This window comes from Cupressus sempervirens, chromosome 11 (genome assembly GCF_028749045.1).
Source record: "Cupressus sempervirens isolate cs-2001-9-10 chromosome 11, ASM2874904v1, whole genome shotgun sequence".
Classification (NCBI taxonomy): Eukaryota; Viridiplantae; Streptophyta; class Pinopsida; order Cupressales; family Cupressaceae; genus Cupressus; species Cupressus sempervirens.
The window spans coordinates 690628254-690646102 of NC_143128.1; positions in this window are offsets into that span (position 1 = coordinate 690628254).

The window sequence follows — 17849 nt, forward strand, 5'->3', positions numbered from 1 at the left end:
GTGAGGGCATCACATTTAGGTTCTTCAACATGAAAGGGAAACAAAGTTTGATTTATAATGTTGATTTCATCAAACCACTAATATGCAGTAGTAAGAACTAATGATCCTTTAGCTGATCAATGCCTTAAACATTGGGAAAATCTATGAACCAAAAACACACATATGGATATCTGATACCTATTTGTATCTTTAGATATCTAATCTATTCATTTAACTTGTAAATAGACATCTATGCTCTATCTGAACCTCATTCTTACATGATATCCTCATCAGTAAACTTGCAACCCTATTGAATTCTCTAAAGCATTTACATAACCCCTTGAGTTATAAGCAATAATGAAACAACATACAACCTTAAGGAACTACAACTATGATATAAGCTCTTTGTTTAAAGATCGTAAAACATTGAAGCTCACTGAGATAGGAGACAAGATTCAAGATGAAACTCAAGCTGCTATTCTTTGTACCAATTTATTTGAAACAATACAACCATATGCATGAAATGAAAACATAAAAACACCTAATAGATCTGAACTATCTACATAAAACTTAAATTATTGTTCAATACAAGAGAGAATGCTAGGTGTGTGGCTTTCACAGCCTGAGAAGAGATCCAAGAACTGGAAAATGAAAACCAACCAACAACCTTTTTTAGAGAAGAAGAGAGAATATATATATATATATATGAAGAGGGCAATTCTTAGATTGAATTTTCAATTGACATCTATCCACATGAAATTCCCTCTCTTTGCCATGAAAAGACTCTCTCTAATCTCTCTCCTCAACTACTAATCATATCCCAATTTGTTTTTCCTTTCCAAGAGCAAAAAACCTCAACAAAAGACAAAATTTTATAACTGATTATGGATGTGCCAATTTATCAAATTGAACCCAAAGCATCACAAATACTTAAAAAAACTTGACACATGAATCACTAAACACTTTTATGATTTTTTTCCATTGAATTCTGCAACTGGTAACTTGAAACACTTGATAAAACATGTAGATCAATCTCTAAGAGAAAACCTCTTGTAGCATGAACCAATGGCATTCTATGCAAAAAAAAACCTCATATTTAGATAGTTCATCTCTTCTCAGTTCTAACAATATATAACATCGCTATATTAGCCTCTCAGAAACCCCTTGAATCTCAGTTCAAAAAATGTCCCCCTGATAGAAAACTCAGGTCTGTAACTTGGATTTTAAATTCTCAAAACATTTAAAATGTTCTAAAGTTCATACTTTAGACTTAATCTCCCTTTGAATTTAAAAAAAAATCTGAATGTACATTCATTTGAAAAAAATTATTTTTTATGATTTCCAAATTTTTCCCTATCCTTTGAATCTAGGGTCAAACCCTTATTGACCAAGTGCCATGTGGCACTTTGTGATTGGCCTACCATCTATAAAATCACCACCTTGCTCATGAGTGCCACCTCATCATCTCTTTAGGGCCTGCTACCATGTGGTAGAATTTTTCTTACCCGTATTGCTTAAACAGTGTGCATCTTTTTATTGCGAGCATGCACCATTCATTCGATGTACCACATGTCACCATCTAAGGTGTTTAGTCTTTGATCACACTCTAAACTGCCACATCATCACATGTGGGACCCACTACCTCATGGCAACAACCTGCTTTCTTGCAATCTTTAACCTCCTTGCATCTTCAATTTGAGGGCATGCACAGTCCATAGGATGTGGACATGTGGCACAATCTCAATTCATCGTCGCCATAATAACACATGTTCATCTTTCTCTAAAATATTACTTATATCATCTTGAGTTAGCATACACCTATGACTAGCCATCAATGGGCCCTGCACGTGTATCATGGCTTCCAAAAGTTGCACGTCTTTAAGACACAATATGATGGGTATGCTTTCATATTTAAAGACATTATAAGTCTTTCCCATGAGGCATGTAGGATACATTTCTTTCAATGTTTCTCTGCCCTATTCTTGCATGATTTTTCTTCCATGGCAATTTTATTTTTTGTGGAGTGTTCTATTGATGCTAGCATGATCTCTTATCCTAGCTATTTGCAACTTTCTTTTTACTGATAGGTGCTGCCTCTTTGTTGAAACTATGGGTCTTCCTTGTTGTGGCTTGGACTCTCTACTTACTATGAGCTATCTTCACTCTTGCATGTGGTCTCTCCTTGTTGTATGCAACTTCAACCTTTTGACCTCTGATGTGGGATTTTCTATACTCATCTGCCCCTTTTGTACTAGCTAGAGCTTCCTTTATTTGTGTGGAGCATTGCTGCTTTAGTCAGCACTTTCGCATCCTCTAGTGGCTTCTACATTTTTTTAAAAATGGCTTGGGCAAGTTCTTTAAAGATGCTTCCTTCTGTTTTGTTAGCTTTGCTCATAAGTTGTGGCTATGTTTCCACATAGCCTGACTCCCTTTCACCTATGACACTGCACTTTCTTTGCTTTGTTCCCATGCATATAGAGAACCACAATCTTTTTCCAGCCTCTAGAAGGTCATTCAAACTAGAGAGAAAATGATATGGATGAGAAACTGTAACAAAATGACACATCCTAATGGTGGCTCCACAAAGACTGCAATCTAATACTACTAATGTGTGAGAGTTGCCCCTTCTATTGAAGTGAAGGAAAAGCTACATCTATATTATAATTTGTCATTAGCAACAACCTCTACAAATGATTTCTTCATTCCTATCACAGGAAAATTCCCCTACACCTTTTTCATTTGGTGCTAGTTGTCTTTATAAAGGCATGGGATTTACTTGCTTGGCACAGGTTTCACTTTGTTTTTTAATGTGTGATCTTTCTTTAGTAATGTGAAGCTACTCATTTGGATACGTTGGTGTCTTCCTGGTAGTTGGTGCCTCTTTTTAATGTGTTAAGCTCCTCTTTCAAATTTAGTTCGTTGCCTTCCTATCTCATACATGGCTTATGGCATGAGTTTCTCCAACACTTTACACTGATCTTCATAAAAAATTCCCTGCCATGGTTTGCCTCTTGTATTGTTTTCATTTTTATGGATAAAAAAATATTACAACATTTATCCCCTCTTTGTTGTGGCCATCTGCAATGCAACTCTAGTGAATGACCACTTGCATTCTTTATGTGAACCATGGGGATACCATGACTCAGAAGCCATCTTCACTCTGTTTGGAAACATCAATGAAAACTAATGATCCTGAAGCTCTCTTTTGACTTATGTGAGATATTATGTTTGTCATTATTGTAGTGACTCCATGATCTTCCAATGATACTTGAACTAGAGTTGATGAAGCCATGCTAGACTTAACAAGTTTGAATGTCATCTCTTTAAGACTTTCCAAATGCAAACCTCTTTTTGATGTTCCCATAAACAAAAGATCTTTAAAATATTGTGCTATGAACAGGAACATTGAAACATCACAACTCTACATTTCATAGTCTAGGCTATTAAGATTATTTTGACTTATCAAAACCAACTCAATCTGTTCCATATTATTCGGGATGCTGCCATTATTCGGGCCCCACGTGGGCTCGACTAAAAAAAAAAAATGTTTCTAGATGACTAAACTACACAAATAATCTATTTATCATCTCGAATTGATTATAATAAAATTCAATCACTAAACCATCAATTAAATCTCACTTTATCACTTATCTACAAATTGTCAATTTTGCGTCAGGAGGTCCTTTTACTGGCCTTAAAAATTGACTAGAACACTTGACTAGGCTCTAAAAACTGGCACACTGAATCTTTATTATGCATATTTGCATCTTGTCAAATCTCATCTCATGAAATTTTTTGGGTCAAATGATATTCGCTATCAAATTTGACCTTTTAGAACTGCCTGCAAGAAAACATGTCAGAAAACACTAAATTGGGTTAGGATTTGGCTTTGAAAACTAGGTAAACTGACACTTAGAGAGACAAAAAATAGGACATTAGTTCTCTACCATGAGGAGAGTATGAATCATCATTTTGAGCTCCTGAAGAATAATAGGGCACAAATGGTGAGTGGTGAAATTGGGCTACTTAGAATTTGCAGTTGGAAACATTGACAAGATAACATTTTTTGAAAATGGAATTGACCTGGAAAATTGTGCAAATGGATTCATCAAGATTTACAACTAGGCACACTTAAATAATTTGTAGAGTAATACACAATGATACAATCCATTCAGTATATCCAATCACAAATTTTGAGTTATGACATCAGGAACAGGGGTAGCAAATAATGTGTAGTTTATGACACTAGTAAAAAGATAGAAATTTGATTTGGAATCACGTTCAAAAACATATCAAATAGATTCATCATAAGCTTAAAATTGAAACCTAACAAGTCTCTAATGTCTAAAATGTAATGCAAAAGGAAATTCAGCATTTTTGTCAACTGGTCAAAAGTTATAGCACGTCAAATAGGGCTTCCTAGAATTCTGAACTAATTGCATTAGATGACAATATTAGATGACCAACTTTGAGGGATTCAAAAACTAGTCAAATGAACTCAAAATGACTTGAAATCTGAAACATAGGTTCTTAGGTATGGATACTAAATACTCTCAAAGTAGAAAGTCATGAAACATTTTTGGTTGCGAGATATTTAGATGCAAATAAGCCCCGTATGACTGTTTAACACTTAGGTGAAAATGAAGATTTAACAATTGCTCAAAATAAGATTTCACGAAATGCCTCAAAACATCAATTTGACTTCATGAAACACTTAGACAGGGTGAATGTAGGGTGCTAGAAGCATTAAACACCTCTTGGGGCTCAACAGTATAGTTAGGTACAATCTCATTAAAAAGCATTTATAGGGCTCAATTTTCTCAATAGTGCTCAAAATTTAGGCTATAATTTTGAGCGCCAACAGAAGGAGTGGAGGCTAAAATGGTGTCTAGATCATGGTAGGTGCTAGAGGAATTGGTTTTGGTGTGGCCAACTACACTCCCAAGACAATGGTTGGTGTATGAAGCTTCAATTGCATTGCAATAAGTAAAGGGTTCAGGATCTGCATGGATGGTTATCTTATTGCCATTATGTAGAAATTTTACACACTGATGATATGTGGATGAAATGACCTTCATGGAATGAATCTAATGGAAAATGAGGAGGATGTTGTATGGAAGGTTAAAATCAACTATGTGACAAAGTGTTTCTTGAGTGGCTGGGCCAACTCTTAGAGGGAGCAAGATGGTTCCTTTAGTGGTGTGCTCCAAATTGTCATATGTGTTGATGGTGATCACCTCATTAATGATATCAGCCTCAGTGTATCCTGCCTATTTGATGAACTTTAAAGTACAAAGATTCAAATCCAATCCATTATCTATCATGACCTATTTGACAACAAAGTCAAAAACCATGAAAGCTATGCAAAGTGGAAGGATATGACTAGGTTCAACTATTGGGATATTGGTGGTTTTGAAGGATAAAGCACATGATGCAAAAAGATGGCCAACCAAGTTGCGAAACTCGATGGCATTTATGTCAAAGGGGATGCATGATGCATGTAGAGTACTATTGAGGATCTCTTGATAAAGTGGGCTTGTTTGCAAGATATCTAGAATGGAAATCTAGGCTGGTGTGTTTCCAAGGTGTTCCAAGATATTATATTGTGGTCCTAATGATGATGATCCTAATGGAGATGCTCTAGATGTAGGTTTTCTTGATGGTGTAGACACAAGTGGTCCAACTATATTGAGTCATGTTTAGTGAGTAGTAACTGTACATTGGGTATCTGGGCCTTTGATGTTTATAACATTGATAGATGGCTCAACTTGTGATATGCATCCGATAAGGCTCCCATAATCCAAGTATGCTGAAGTATAGTTCTGAGACTTGTCTATGTTATCTCCTTTTTTTCCTTGAGTATTATTTGGTTTGTTGATAGAAGGGTTTTTAGGTGCTTTTCCTATGTTTGTATTATGAGGAGGGAAAGCATTTTGATACATCATTAATCCTACATTATGTGCTATGCCCCCACTGTGGTTTAATTTTGGTCAATGAGGTCCTGGAAATAGTCCTTGTGTTGCATGCATTTAAAGGTAATGTGTCCTTTGACATGATAGAATTTATAGAACTCATTATCCTTGTACCAGGATGCTCTAGATTGATTAGGCTCCAAAGGTTGTGTTTGTGGGTATCGAACAAAGTTATCCTTGGCCAGTTTGTCAAATATTACATCAAGGGGTTCCCCCAATGGGGTGTATGCTCATGGTTGTCTCTGAACATGGGGTTTAACACCTACTAAAAGCATGATGGCATTGGTTTGATTATGATGAGCAGCTACTTGTTGATTAGTCTGCATATGTGTTTGTTGATATATAGGGGGTTTTTGCTGATAAGGTTGTTGTTGACAAAATGTCATGGGAATATTGGTTGCTACCCCAATGATATGAACTTGTCAGGTATTGGTGGTGCTATTTGTCATTGTATTTTTGTTTTTATTCTAATATCAAGTTTTTTCATTACTGGGACCTCGGTCTTGGGTGTTTTCCTTATAAAGTCTGATAACACCATCCTTAATGAGGCCTTGTTCAAGTCCCATCCCCTTTTCCTTAATGTCTTTGTATGTTTCCAAATAGTTCATAACCATGTGATGGGAAAGACTAGGCTGTGCATTGTTTATGAACATTTTGACAAGAAGACATTTAGGGATGGTAAATGAGATCCTAGTTATAAGGATTTTCCAATGCTATAAGTATTCTACAAGGCTTTCTCCTCTTTTCTACTTAGTATGAAGTAGGTCCACCACAGATAATTCAATTTCAACAAGATGACTATATTGAGCCACAAAGGCTTTAGAAAGATCAACAAAAATTTAAATAGTTTCTTGAAGGATACAATAGAACCATTGTAGGGCTGGTCCTCCTAAGATTTTTGGAAAGAGCTACATGAGGAACACATAATTATAGGCCACCTCTTGACAATGCATGTAGAATTCCTTCACATGTGTGACTAGATCACTTTTCCCTCTACATTTATCAAATTTGGGGATCTTAAAATGTTTAGGAAATGGTGTCATTGTTATGGTTTTGTCAAATGGGTATGGGCATTCATTCTCAAATTTAAAAGTTTTGGAGTCTATCCCATCTTTGAGGGCTTTGAGAGCATTTTCATTTCTTCCCATTCAGAGTTTACAGGTGGGGGAGTGGATGCCCCCAATCCAGGTGCCCCCAAGATACATGATAGGTACTAATTATTGATAGGGAAAACCTTGATTGCCATATGGTGTCTATAGAAAAATAGGTTGCACAACTGGTGGGATGGATGCTATAGGTTGTTGGAATGTGTTTTGTGCATACTAATACATCTACTGAGAATTTTGTTGGTGGGGATGATAAGTATTAGGTTGTTTCTCTATGGGATAGTTCTACATGGATACTTAAGCATACTATTGGCATGAAGATTACAGCTGAAAGGGTGGTAATGTTGGTAATGCCTAAGACATGCTTTGGGAATTTATACCATGCTCAATATATGTGGGTTGTGCTCCTGCTTGAGAGTATGACTAATTATGAATAGGTGCAAGGTAATTAATATGTGGTAGAGCATTCATACTAGGTAATTATAGTGGTGGGGTGGTTTTGCTATTTCCTAAAGGTGGCATAGAAAATTAGTTGGTAAGGGGTGGTAGTGAATAGCTATGTGAAGTGATGGATGAAAGTGCCTAAGGTGCAAACATGTTTGTAGTGCTGGGGGGAAGGCTAGTGGTAGGGCCCTGTGTCATAGCAACATTCAAAGGTCCTAAAGGAAATGAGGCTGAAGAGCTTTGGCTAGCTGTAAAGGGGTTGATAGTGATGTTAGGTGGGATGGAAGATGAGGTATTTGACCCTAGTGGCAACATTTGCATAGTAGATGGACTAGATGTGATGTGAGGTAGAAGGAAAAAAGTAGTGTTACTAGATGCAAATGGAGGATTTGGTGGAGTAGGAAAATGAGTGGTGGAAGTAGATGTAGATGGTACACTTGGGGTTGGTTGGGATGTAGTATGCACTAAGGGTTGAGTGAGAATGGGATGGGTTTTCTATGGAATGGGAATAGGCACCTATGTTGAGGGGATATTGGGGTTTGCTAGCTCCATCTGAGGTGGTTGTCACCCAAACAAAGGGTACATAGGATCTGATATGTTGATTGATGGTGGATGCCCAAACTCAAAAGCACCAACATTGTCCCTTAAGAAATTTTCCATGATGGTTTCTTTGTTTTGGTCTATGATGGCATTCACAATGGTGGTGTGACCAGGTTGGTTCATGAAGGCCTCAATAGCTAGGGAGGAAGTTGGCTCTTCTAGCATTTATGGTGGTGGATCTGATGGCATCATGGAAACTATGGGGTACGACTGAGATCTAGATGTGTTACTACTATGATTGGGATCCATGTCCTTTTTTCGTGTGTTCCTGCCAAAAGATGTGGTGGGTGGCATGAAAGGATGATATTCCTATGGATGAAAATGCAAAGAGGGATGATGCTAGGTATATACGATACTTTAGGAGTCTAGATAATATGGTGCTAAGTGAAAGAGGTTATGTTTCTCTAAAATATGAGTGTAGAAATGTGATGGTGATATGAAAACTAACCTTTGGCTCAAGGTGATGTGGGACACAAATGACAACCTATTTCTAGAAAATGTTGAGTTTCAAGGATAACTATAATGGTGGGATAGATGATACTAAATGCTTCTAAAAAAGTGAGGAAATGGTGGACAATGCTAGGCTTTAATAATGCCTATTTCTAAATGTTTGTGTGTTAGTGAGGTTTCTAAATGAGAGACTAAACCTATAAGTGTACAAGTGTGTGTGGAAAGGAGGACCTAATCAGAATGAGTAACACTAGAATTGTTGATAAGGCTTTGATTAACACCATGTCAAAGAGTTAGGTTCTAGCTTTTGTAGTCCGACTCAGTTTGTAATGCTACCTCTACATTTTCTTTCTCAATTTGATCTAGTTTGGCTATCCTTGGGTTAGGGGTGTACTTATTTTGTTCTGCTTCTATTTCTTTGTAAACTAGTATTTATGGAAGTTTAGCCTTTTTCAACTTGGTCTTGGGATGGCTTGAAATGAGATATTTTCAAGGGATTTTGATCACAACCATGGGATTTTAAAGGTAGTAAATATGCTAAATATACCTTTTGGACCTTGAGTTGAAAGCAAAAATTGATTGAGAAATAGCTAAGGTTTCTTCAACAATGGAAAAGTTTGAGTGAAGTGGGACAAGCTTCACTTTAGGTTTTGTTGTGAATGAACTTGCTAACAAACTTTTGGTCAAGGGAAAAATGTGATATTTTCAATCAAGTTTGATAGATAACAAGGATAATTTGGAAAGAGCAACTTTTTTGGATAAATGGAAAAAGGGTTATTTGTAACTAGATTTTGTAGGGTATTTTGTGGGTTTTTAGATAACAAGTATAGGTAAGGATAACCCAAGAAGGCAAGACATTGTTGTGAATGGTCTTGATAACAACTATTTTGTATATGCAAAGATGGGGTTTTTGAAAGGCAATACATGATACCTTCGATCAAGTAGGATGGGTAATAAGGATATTTTGAAAGAACAAGACTTTAGACCAAGGAAAAAGGATTTATAACTAGGACTTGCTTTAGTGATTATATTGTTTTTGAGGGAATAAAATTTTTGGAAAACAGGAAATTTGGACCAACAAGACAAATAGTTGTTGCAAATGGACTTGCTAACAACTACCTCTTTGAGATAACAAAGGTGGAATTTCTTTGATATGAGGATTTTTGTGAACATGCAGTTTCTTAAAGGACAAAACAACTTTGAGAAAGACAAATAGATTATCTCTTTAGCAAAAAGATTTTTGATAGTAACCATAGAATTGTGTATGTTTTCTAAATGTTTTCCACAAGTCTTGAGCACAAGTAAGACAATTCAAACACACACTTTATCCCTAAGGTCAAATTTTTTATTGCAATATGCTATTCAATGGCCCACAACTTGATGTCTCCTAATTCTAGTGCAATATGTCCCTCTCAACAAAGAGATGAGTCGATACAATAGTCAATTGAGAAATGATACACATCAAAGAATCTTCAATGCATGAAAAATAGAAGTTCCCCTTATATAGGAAAACCAACCCTTGGAGATGAACCCCAAGTGGCTTTATGCCTCTACCATGAGAGCACAATGGTGAGTAATCTTGAGGAATGTTGTTTCTCTTGCACCATGAATGAACATACCATGGAAAAAAGTGAGATACTTTTGACTAAAAGGATTATAAATGGGTCTGTAGAGTCCTTCAAATAGTTTTTATGTATGTGATCCACTTAAGAATCTATTCCAGACATGCTGAAATCATGGGAAAGTTTTCCCACCTTAGACTATCCCTAGAAACACACCACCCAAACTTGAATGACGGAGTGAGAAAGTTTACCTTTCCCCTCATTTATATATTGGCCAGACTTTTTATTGGTTTGAGCTTCTCACCAAAGGGGAAGCACTTCCCAAAGGTGGATGAACTCACTAGAAGCACTCCTAAGTTGTTGTGGATGGTCTTGCTAACAACTTTAGTACATGTGTCATGTATTTTAAGGTCTTACTTTGCATGAAAAGAGAAGAGTCAAAGATGTGCTAAAATACACAATCTCAAAACACACAAGACATTGGATTCATTACTATTTGGACACTTTAATGCTATATTCTATGATTTAAAAACACATGTGATTAACATACAAAGGTTCATTCTAATTTCATAATGTCATCAAAAAAATGAATCAAGTCAACAAAAGGGAAATTGAGCATGAAAGATTTAAAGAGGAGGGAATAAGAGCATTTTGACCTTAGGATGTTCAAGGTTTGATGAAGTTTATTTTAAGCCCCAAATTTGATGTGTTTGCACATAATGTTCATTATCACTCAAAACAAAATGTTCATCCCAATGATTAATTTTAATCCTTAATCATTCATCCCATTAAAGACAAAAAGAAAGATTTTTTCAGTTTTAAGTTGTTTAATAGAAGATTATGATGATGAAACCTATAGAAAACAAGTTAGCATAAAAACCTACACAAGAAAATGCTAGAAATTTGAACCAAGTAGTTATCACAGCAAACCCCTAGGTTTAAGTAGTGGTCTTGTAAGCATGGGAACATTGGAAAAATTCATGTGAACATAGCACAAGACCAGTGAAAAAATCTAGGAAATTAAACTGTAGGATAAAATAATATAGAGCAATCTCATGAGCAAGCAATCTCATAGGGTGAGTTATCAATGTTCTTGTAGGAAAATTCTTTAGTAGGTTTGACTGGTCAACACTAGAAATTGGTTTGAAAGTTTGACTAGTTGGAGGTCATGTTCTCATAGGAAAAAATGTTTGGCAGGGATGCAAAGAAAATTTTAGGACATGTGCAGAAGCTGGTGGTGATGACTTGCAAACTCACAATCACTGGTTCACATTCCTACTGTTGTATAGCCACAATCTTGTTGTTGCCAGATCATGTTTTTGGGGTTGCAAGATTGTGAACAATAGGTTTTCTAAAGTATCTAAAAGTGGGAAATGGTTAGATGGCAGAGAGTGCAATTTTCCAAAGGTAACCTGTGTACTTGCAACAATATCAAAAAACTTCTTACAAAAACCCACAAGCACAAAAGGTTACTTTGGTTAGTTTAACACAAAAAACTCAAAAATTTATTAGATTGACCCAAATGTAGGGTGCCACTGGGTATGCCAAAATGTATCACTTATTTTATAGTATTGCAAATTGAAAACTAATCTATTAAAAGAATTCTTAATACTAAAAATGGAAAACACTTATGATAGGACTGATTGTTATCACCACAAAAGGAAGCAAACAAAGAATAATAAGCTCCTAATGGTATAACACATGATGAAATGTCTATCCTTGATAGGTAGATATATGTGCTCACAATTATGCTCAAGCTTCAAGTGGATGGATGGTGTGCATGAAGGGTGGTTTCAACAATAGAGTCATGGAGGTATTTCAACGTTATAATGGTATTTTGGTAGTTTTCAAGCTCTCAAAATAGCATTATAACATTGCATGAAAGGTGGATGATTTTTATGAAGGGAGAGGGTTTCATTTATAGGCCAAAGGGTAGAGAGATGGATGGTCAGGATGCAAAGATGACAAAATAGTGAGGGAGGGCTAGGATGCAATGAGAAGATAGCACATGGATTGTGCTTGTTTAGCACCAATAGGGAGGTGACACTTGTGACAAGGAGAATGAGTGTGAGAGGATAGGATAAGGGTTGATCAAGGGAGTAAAGAGGGAGGTTGAGTATGTAAGAGACATGTAAGAGTCATTAAGGGAGGTGTAAGAGATATTTTGAAGATGTAAGAGGTGTGGTTGAGTTTGTTGACTTTGGCTTGGGTTAGCAAGTCTTAACCCTTGCTTAAAGTTGTGCACATGCTTAGGAGGGGGATTGGGATTAGCTTAGAAAGAAGGTTAGGAGGGAAAGTGGTTTGGCTTTGATGGGATGGGTTAGTTAGGTGGCTAAGTGAGGTTAGTATGGGTAAATAGGTTAGATTAGGGGTTAGGATAGGGTTTAGGAAGACTTTTTAGGATTTTAGGTATTTTATTAACTAGGGGATGACGATTAATTAACTAAATAATAAATATTTAATCAATAATATCCTAGGAGATGACTAAATATGATTACCTAGTGATGTAATCAGATTTAGGTGCCTACAATGGGTACCAAAATCTCTAGAAAATGCAAACCAAGATCATGAAGTAAATGACATCCAAGTCAATGAGTTGGGTGGTCCAAACACTTCAACATAGTTTCCTATGGAGATCACTAGAGTTATGATTTAGAAGAAGAAATCTAGCATTAGTTCTAGCTAGAAAGTAGAATGATCCAATCAACATTCAAGATGCACAAGGATCATTGGGCATAATGAAAAGTAGGAGACCTTATCAAGAAATGTTAGGTCATAGGACTTTATTGCGCAAGGTTAGGTTACATATTGTTGCAGACTCAAGTTGGTAGTTCCTACCGAGTGATGGTGATTCCACCAAGCTATAAATGTCTTCTAAGCATTAAAGACAAGACCAAGTGGAATAAAAAGTATCATTGAACAAGTATAAAATGTGAAGCATTAATGCCGATTGAAATATAGAAATTAGTTAAAAGGAAGAAATCAAAGGAATTGTTTCACCACAAATTTCTAGAGCTAGTTGAGAAGAGTGAATTAAAAACCCCTAAGAAATTTGCACATTTTTTATTGAAGATTTTCAGAGTTTTTAGAAACCCTACTGAGAAATGACATCTTCTAGCAACAAAAACAAGAAAGTTTTTGAAATGTTAGTCCATAGAGTCAACTACAAGGCACCAAATTTCAAGTTAAGTCTAGCAATTGTAGAGGTGCTCAACCCTATTGGTGCACAATTGAAAATTCCATAAAGGTATTACTCATGCATGAGATCTATTATTTTTTATCATTTCTCAATCCAAGAACTCATAATCCAAGAATATAAATGAAGCATTCAGGGAATTGTGTGTGGATGGTTCATTGAAACCTAAGCATCAACATTTAGAAACCAAGGGCTTGACACATATCTCTCATTTGCTAAGAGACTTAAAAGTCAAATGGATGAGATATATTCTAATCTATGTACATAATAGATAATTATGGTTAGAGAAACTTATTTTGATAATGGAGAAAATGATTCATAGAATTATTGGGCTCACAGTGCTTAATAAAGTAAAGAAAACCAAAACCCTAGGTCAGGTTGACCTAAAAAAGAGAACTCTTGCCGAATGGAATGGAAGAGGAATGAAGATTAGTAATGTAACTAACATGAAACTAAAGTTTTACATTCATATTATTGCACATAATATTTATAGTTCAAGTAGATTAAATAACATGTCATGTGAAACTATTGATCTTGCATGCAAGGTTTTGAAGAATAACCTATCCTTCAACCTTGTTGAGTTACTATTGAACTAGTTCAACAAGAATATGGAGAGCATTAGAGGATCAAAGAATAATCCATGTAAGTTTGGATCCCTTCTAACATGTTTATTCTTCTGTGTTCACAAATTCTTCCCTTGCAAAGGTATAGTAGTATGGAGGATAGATGTTCTTTTTTTGTATTAGATTAATGAGTATATAGTTGAGATGGGTGAAAATTTTGAAAGTATTATGGATAAATTCTTTGAAACATTCAAAGAGAATATGAATAATAGATTTAGGATTCCTAGGAAGCTTGTAGAAGATTACAAGGATGATATCTATTTTATGGTCAACTATGACAAAGTATACATTCAAGCAATAAGACCTAGAGTGGCATGGGTTAAGCCTCTAGAGTATGAGCTTAACATTGATGACACCAAGAATATCATAGAAGCTCTATTGAATGAGTATGTGGATCCTAAAGCTACATAGTTTAGATCATATGATGTGGCTAAGGCAAGAATAGAACTTGAAATTAAGCTACCTCAAGCAGCAAATAAAGAAAGGAAAAGGGTAGGAATGATATTGAAAAGCACTAAGCAAGTAGGTTTCCCTCTAATGCTTACCAAGGGAAAAGGTGATGAAATTGAAGATGATGATGTAGAGGATGAAGAAGAAGAAGAAAAATCTAAGGAAGAAATCAAAGGTTATCATAACCAAACCTACCAAGTCATCCCCTATTATTCACAAGGAGGGAAGCCAAAGAAGAAATTAAAGTTAGTTGAAGATGAAGCTAAGTGGATAATCTTCAAAAGAGATCCACCTACACTTTAGGAAAGATCAAAGAAAATGGAAGAAGGAGCTAGCATAGAGAACTTCAAAATTTTCAAATATGAGACAAGGAATGAGAATAAAAAAAAGAATATCTAAGACATTGTTATGACCAAGTTAGGTAAATGGAAGTACTCAGCTCATGAGCTTGCACAATAGATTCCTAATGAGCTTATGTAGGAAATTAAGCCTAGATGGGAGCATGCAAAGAAAACTATAAGGACATCTTTGAGTCAACCTTGATACAACTTATGCCTGATCTTAGTAAGAAGGAGGTCAAAGAATCCTTGAAGCAAAATGAGAATAAGTGCACTCTCAAAGTGAAAAAAATATATGATATTGATAAAAGACATTGAATATGTTAGAGAAAAAGGTTGATTTAATTTCATTAATTAAATTACCTTTTCTCCCTTTTTAAGATTTCATTTTATGCACTTTTTTCATTCTCTATTTAATAATTAATTAGTAATTATTAAATAGCTTTTACCTTTAGGTTACCCTTTTCAAGTTTTGATCTCCTTTTATAAGGATTGATCTCTTTATAATTTATTCACTCACTTTTGATAATAGCAATCTCTCTTTTTGCTCATCAAGAATGTCTCATCTATTGATCTAGGAATTCCAGCTCCCATTGTATTTTATTCTCTCTTTGTGTGATAGGTGTTTGCATGCAGGTGATTGTTGGGAGTTGTGGGGTTGATCTCTCATCAACTTCAAAATGGTATCAGAGCTCTAGATCTTCATGCCTCTATTTAGTTTATGAGAGATTTTTCTTGGCTTTCAGATCTATGCATTTTAAAAATTTTAGCGGGTTTTAGTTTTCAGAGTTATTTTGTGTTGGATTTATTGGTCATTTTCTTCAATGCATTTTGAGCTCAAATGGACCTCACTGTTGGATTTGTAACACCTATAAACCCTTATTTCCATATAAAACTTGTCCAATTTGGACATAGTTGAAATTTGAGGAAAAATATTGCTCCCATATTTGGGCACGCTTCACAAGCTGACGATTTATTTTTTGTAAAAAAATAAATGAAAAATGAAGAAAGGAAGAAAGCCTTTTTTTTAAAAAGAAACACAATTTTTTTCAAAAAACAAAAAAGTTTTCAAAAGGAACTTACATGCTTTCTTTTATTTTTTATTTTTTTAAAATATCATGCAATGCTTGCATTATTGAAGGATGCATATGTCAGCAAAGTAGTGACACATGTCTATCCAAGTACTAACATAGTAGTTCTGATAGCTATAAGTGTGATGTCAACAATTTTGGAGCCAAAATTTGATGGCCTTCAAACCACTCTTCTATTATTTGGTTTTTCTTAAAAAGTTGTCTATGTTTTTCTAGCCATAACTTGTTCATTAGGACTCCATTTTTCATTTTGAAAGAAGCATTGGAAAGTTGATTCCAAGCCAATTGTGATGGTGTAGACTATTTGAAGTTTTGATGAAGTTTTTTTGACTATTTTGGTAGTCAAAGTAGGGTGTCCTCTTTTTCACTTAGGAGGGCATATCTTGAGCATCCCAATCTATTTTTTGAAAACATTATATTTTTTGAAAGCTAGTTTAGTGCTCTTTTCAAAAATTCTTATTTTTCTTGTAGATTCTACTCCATGCTCTTTCTATCAAAATTTTTTCTTTATTGCACTATGATGGATATCTTGGATGTTTCAAGTCTAGGGATCAATTTCATGGCATGGGATTTCTTCTTTTGGGTTGTACTATCTGTTGTAATAGATATTTTCCCTTTCTTATCATTGTTAATATAATTTGTAAGAATGTTTATGCAAATGCATTGAGATAAAGTAGTACTCCTTGCATTTTTTAGGATCTTTCTTATCATTGTGATTTATTGTACTCACACTACATTATAAAGTGCCATGGGGGATATTTGTTTTCCCTTTACTTCCCTCTTCCTTTTTCAAGTGCATGTCACTTCCATGACATTAGCCCCATGATGTGTCGATGACACATGCCTTTATAGGTGTCTGTACCTCTTTCTCACTCTAGATGTTCTTGGTTCTTTTTGTTTTGTAGGAGATATTGGCCCACTTTCTTAGTTTCCTATAACCTCACCATTTTTTGGATTGTGGAAAGGGGGGGGGGGGGGGTTCTTTTGTTATTTCTCATGCTTCCTTGGTTTGATGGAATAAGCTATGTATTCAATATTTTATCTTATGTACTAGGTGATTTTAGTGGCTGGATACCTATGCATTTCAGTGAGATGGATCATTTACCATATAGACACTCCTTTTTTTATTCCTACTTTGGTTACAACTGTTGGGCCCATTTACCATTGCACCAAAAGCCATGACTGTTAGTGAACATGGAACACCACATAATTAACCACCTGTGGGCAGGGGAGCACATCGCATCACCCAACAATCTCCCCCTCGACGTGCATACCAAGTGCTTATGTGGGTCGGGAAGGCACGGGGAGATTTGAACCCATGACCAAGCCAAAACCAGGTTCTGATACCAATTGTTGGGCCCATTTATCGTTGCACCAAAAGCCATGACTGTTAGTGAACATGGAACACCACATAATTAACCACCTATGGGCAGGGGAGCGCGTCGCATCACCCAGCAACAACCTTACTTGGTTTGATTGATTAGCTCTTTAGGCTTTGGTGCTTTATGTGTTGGAAATATGACTAATCAATCAAATAAGGTGAGATATGTGGTTGTCATTTATGGAAACATTTGTTTTGTAGTTTAGTCATGATTATTTGTGAAGAAAGATTATCTAAGTATTGGACAATGTTGTAGTAGCATGACAAGAGTTTTTGGTAGTAGAATACTCCCTTGGAATATTCTCTTGCATAGTTAACCCTAGATGCATGACATCATCTTGATGATGCATACCAGTGTGCATATCTATACAAGTAACCTATTTCAACTTATAGAGGAAATACTGATGTAGATACCTCTTAGTTCAAAATAGAGCATGTCATCAAATTGACTTATACAACTTGTAGAATTATTTTGATTACTAAATCTTGATGAGCCAACTCTAAGGATGATATGTGAGCTAACTAAGGAAGAATTTATTGATATGTTTGATATAAGTAAAGAACTTCAATTGTGATGTTAATAATGAATGTGATATTATGATATGTGACATGAAGGAATGTTGTGCGAGATATGATGAAAATTGATATGTGCATAGT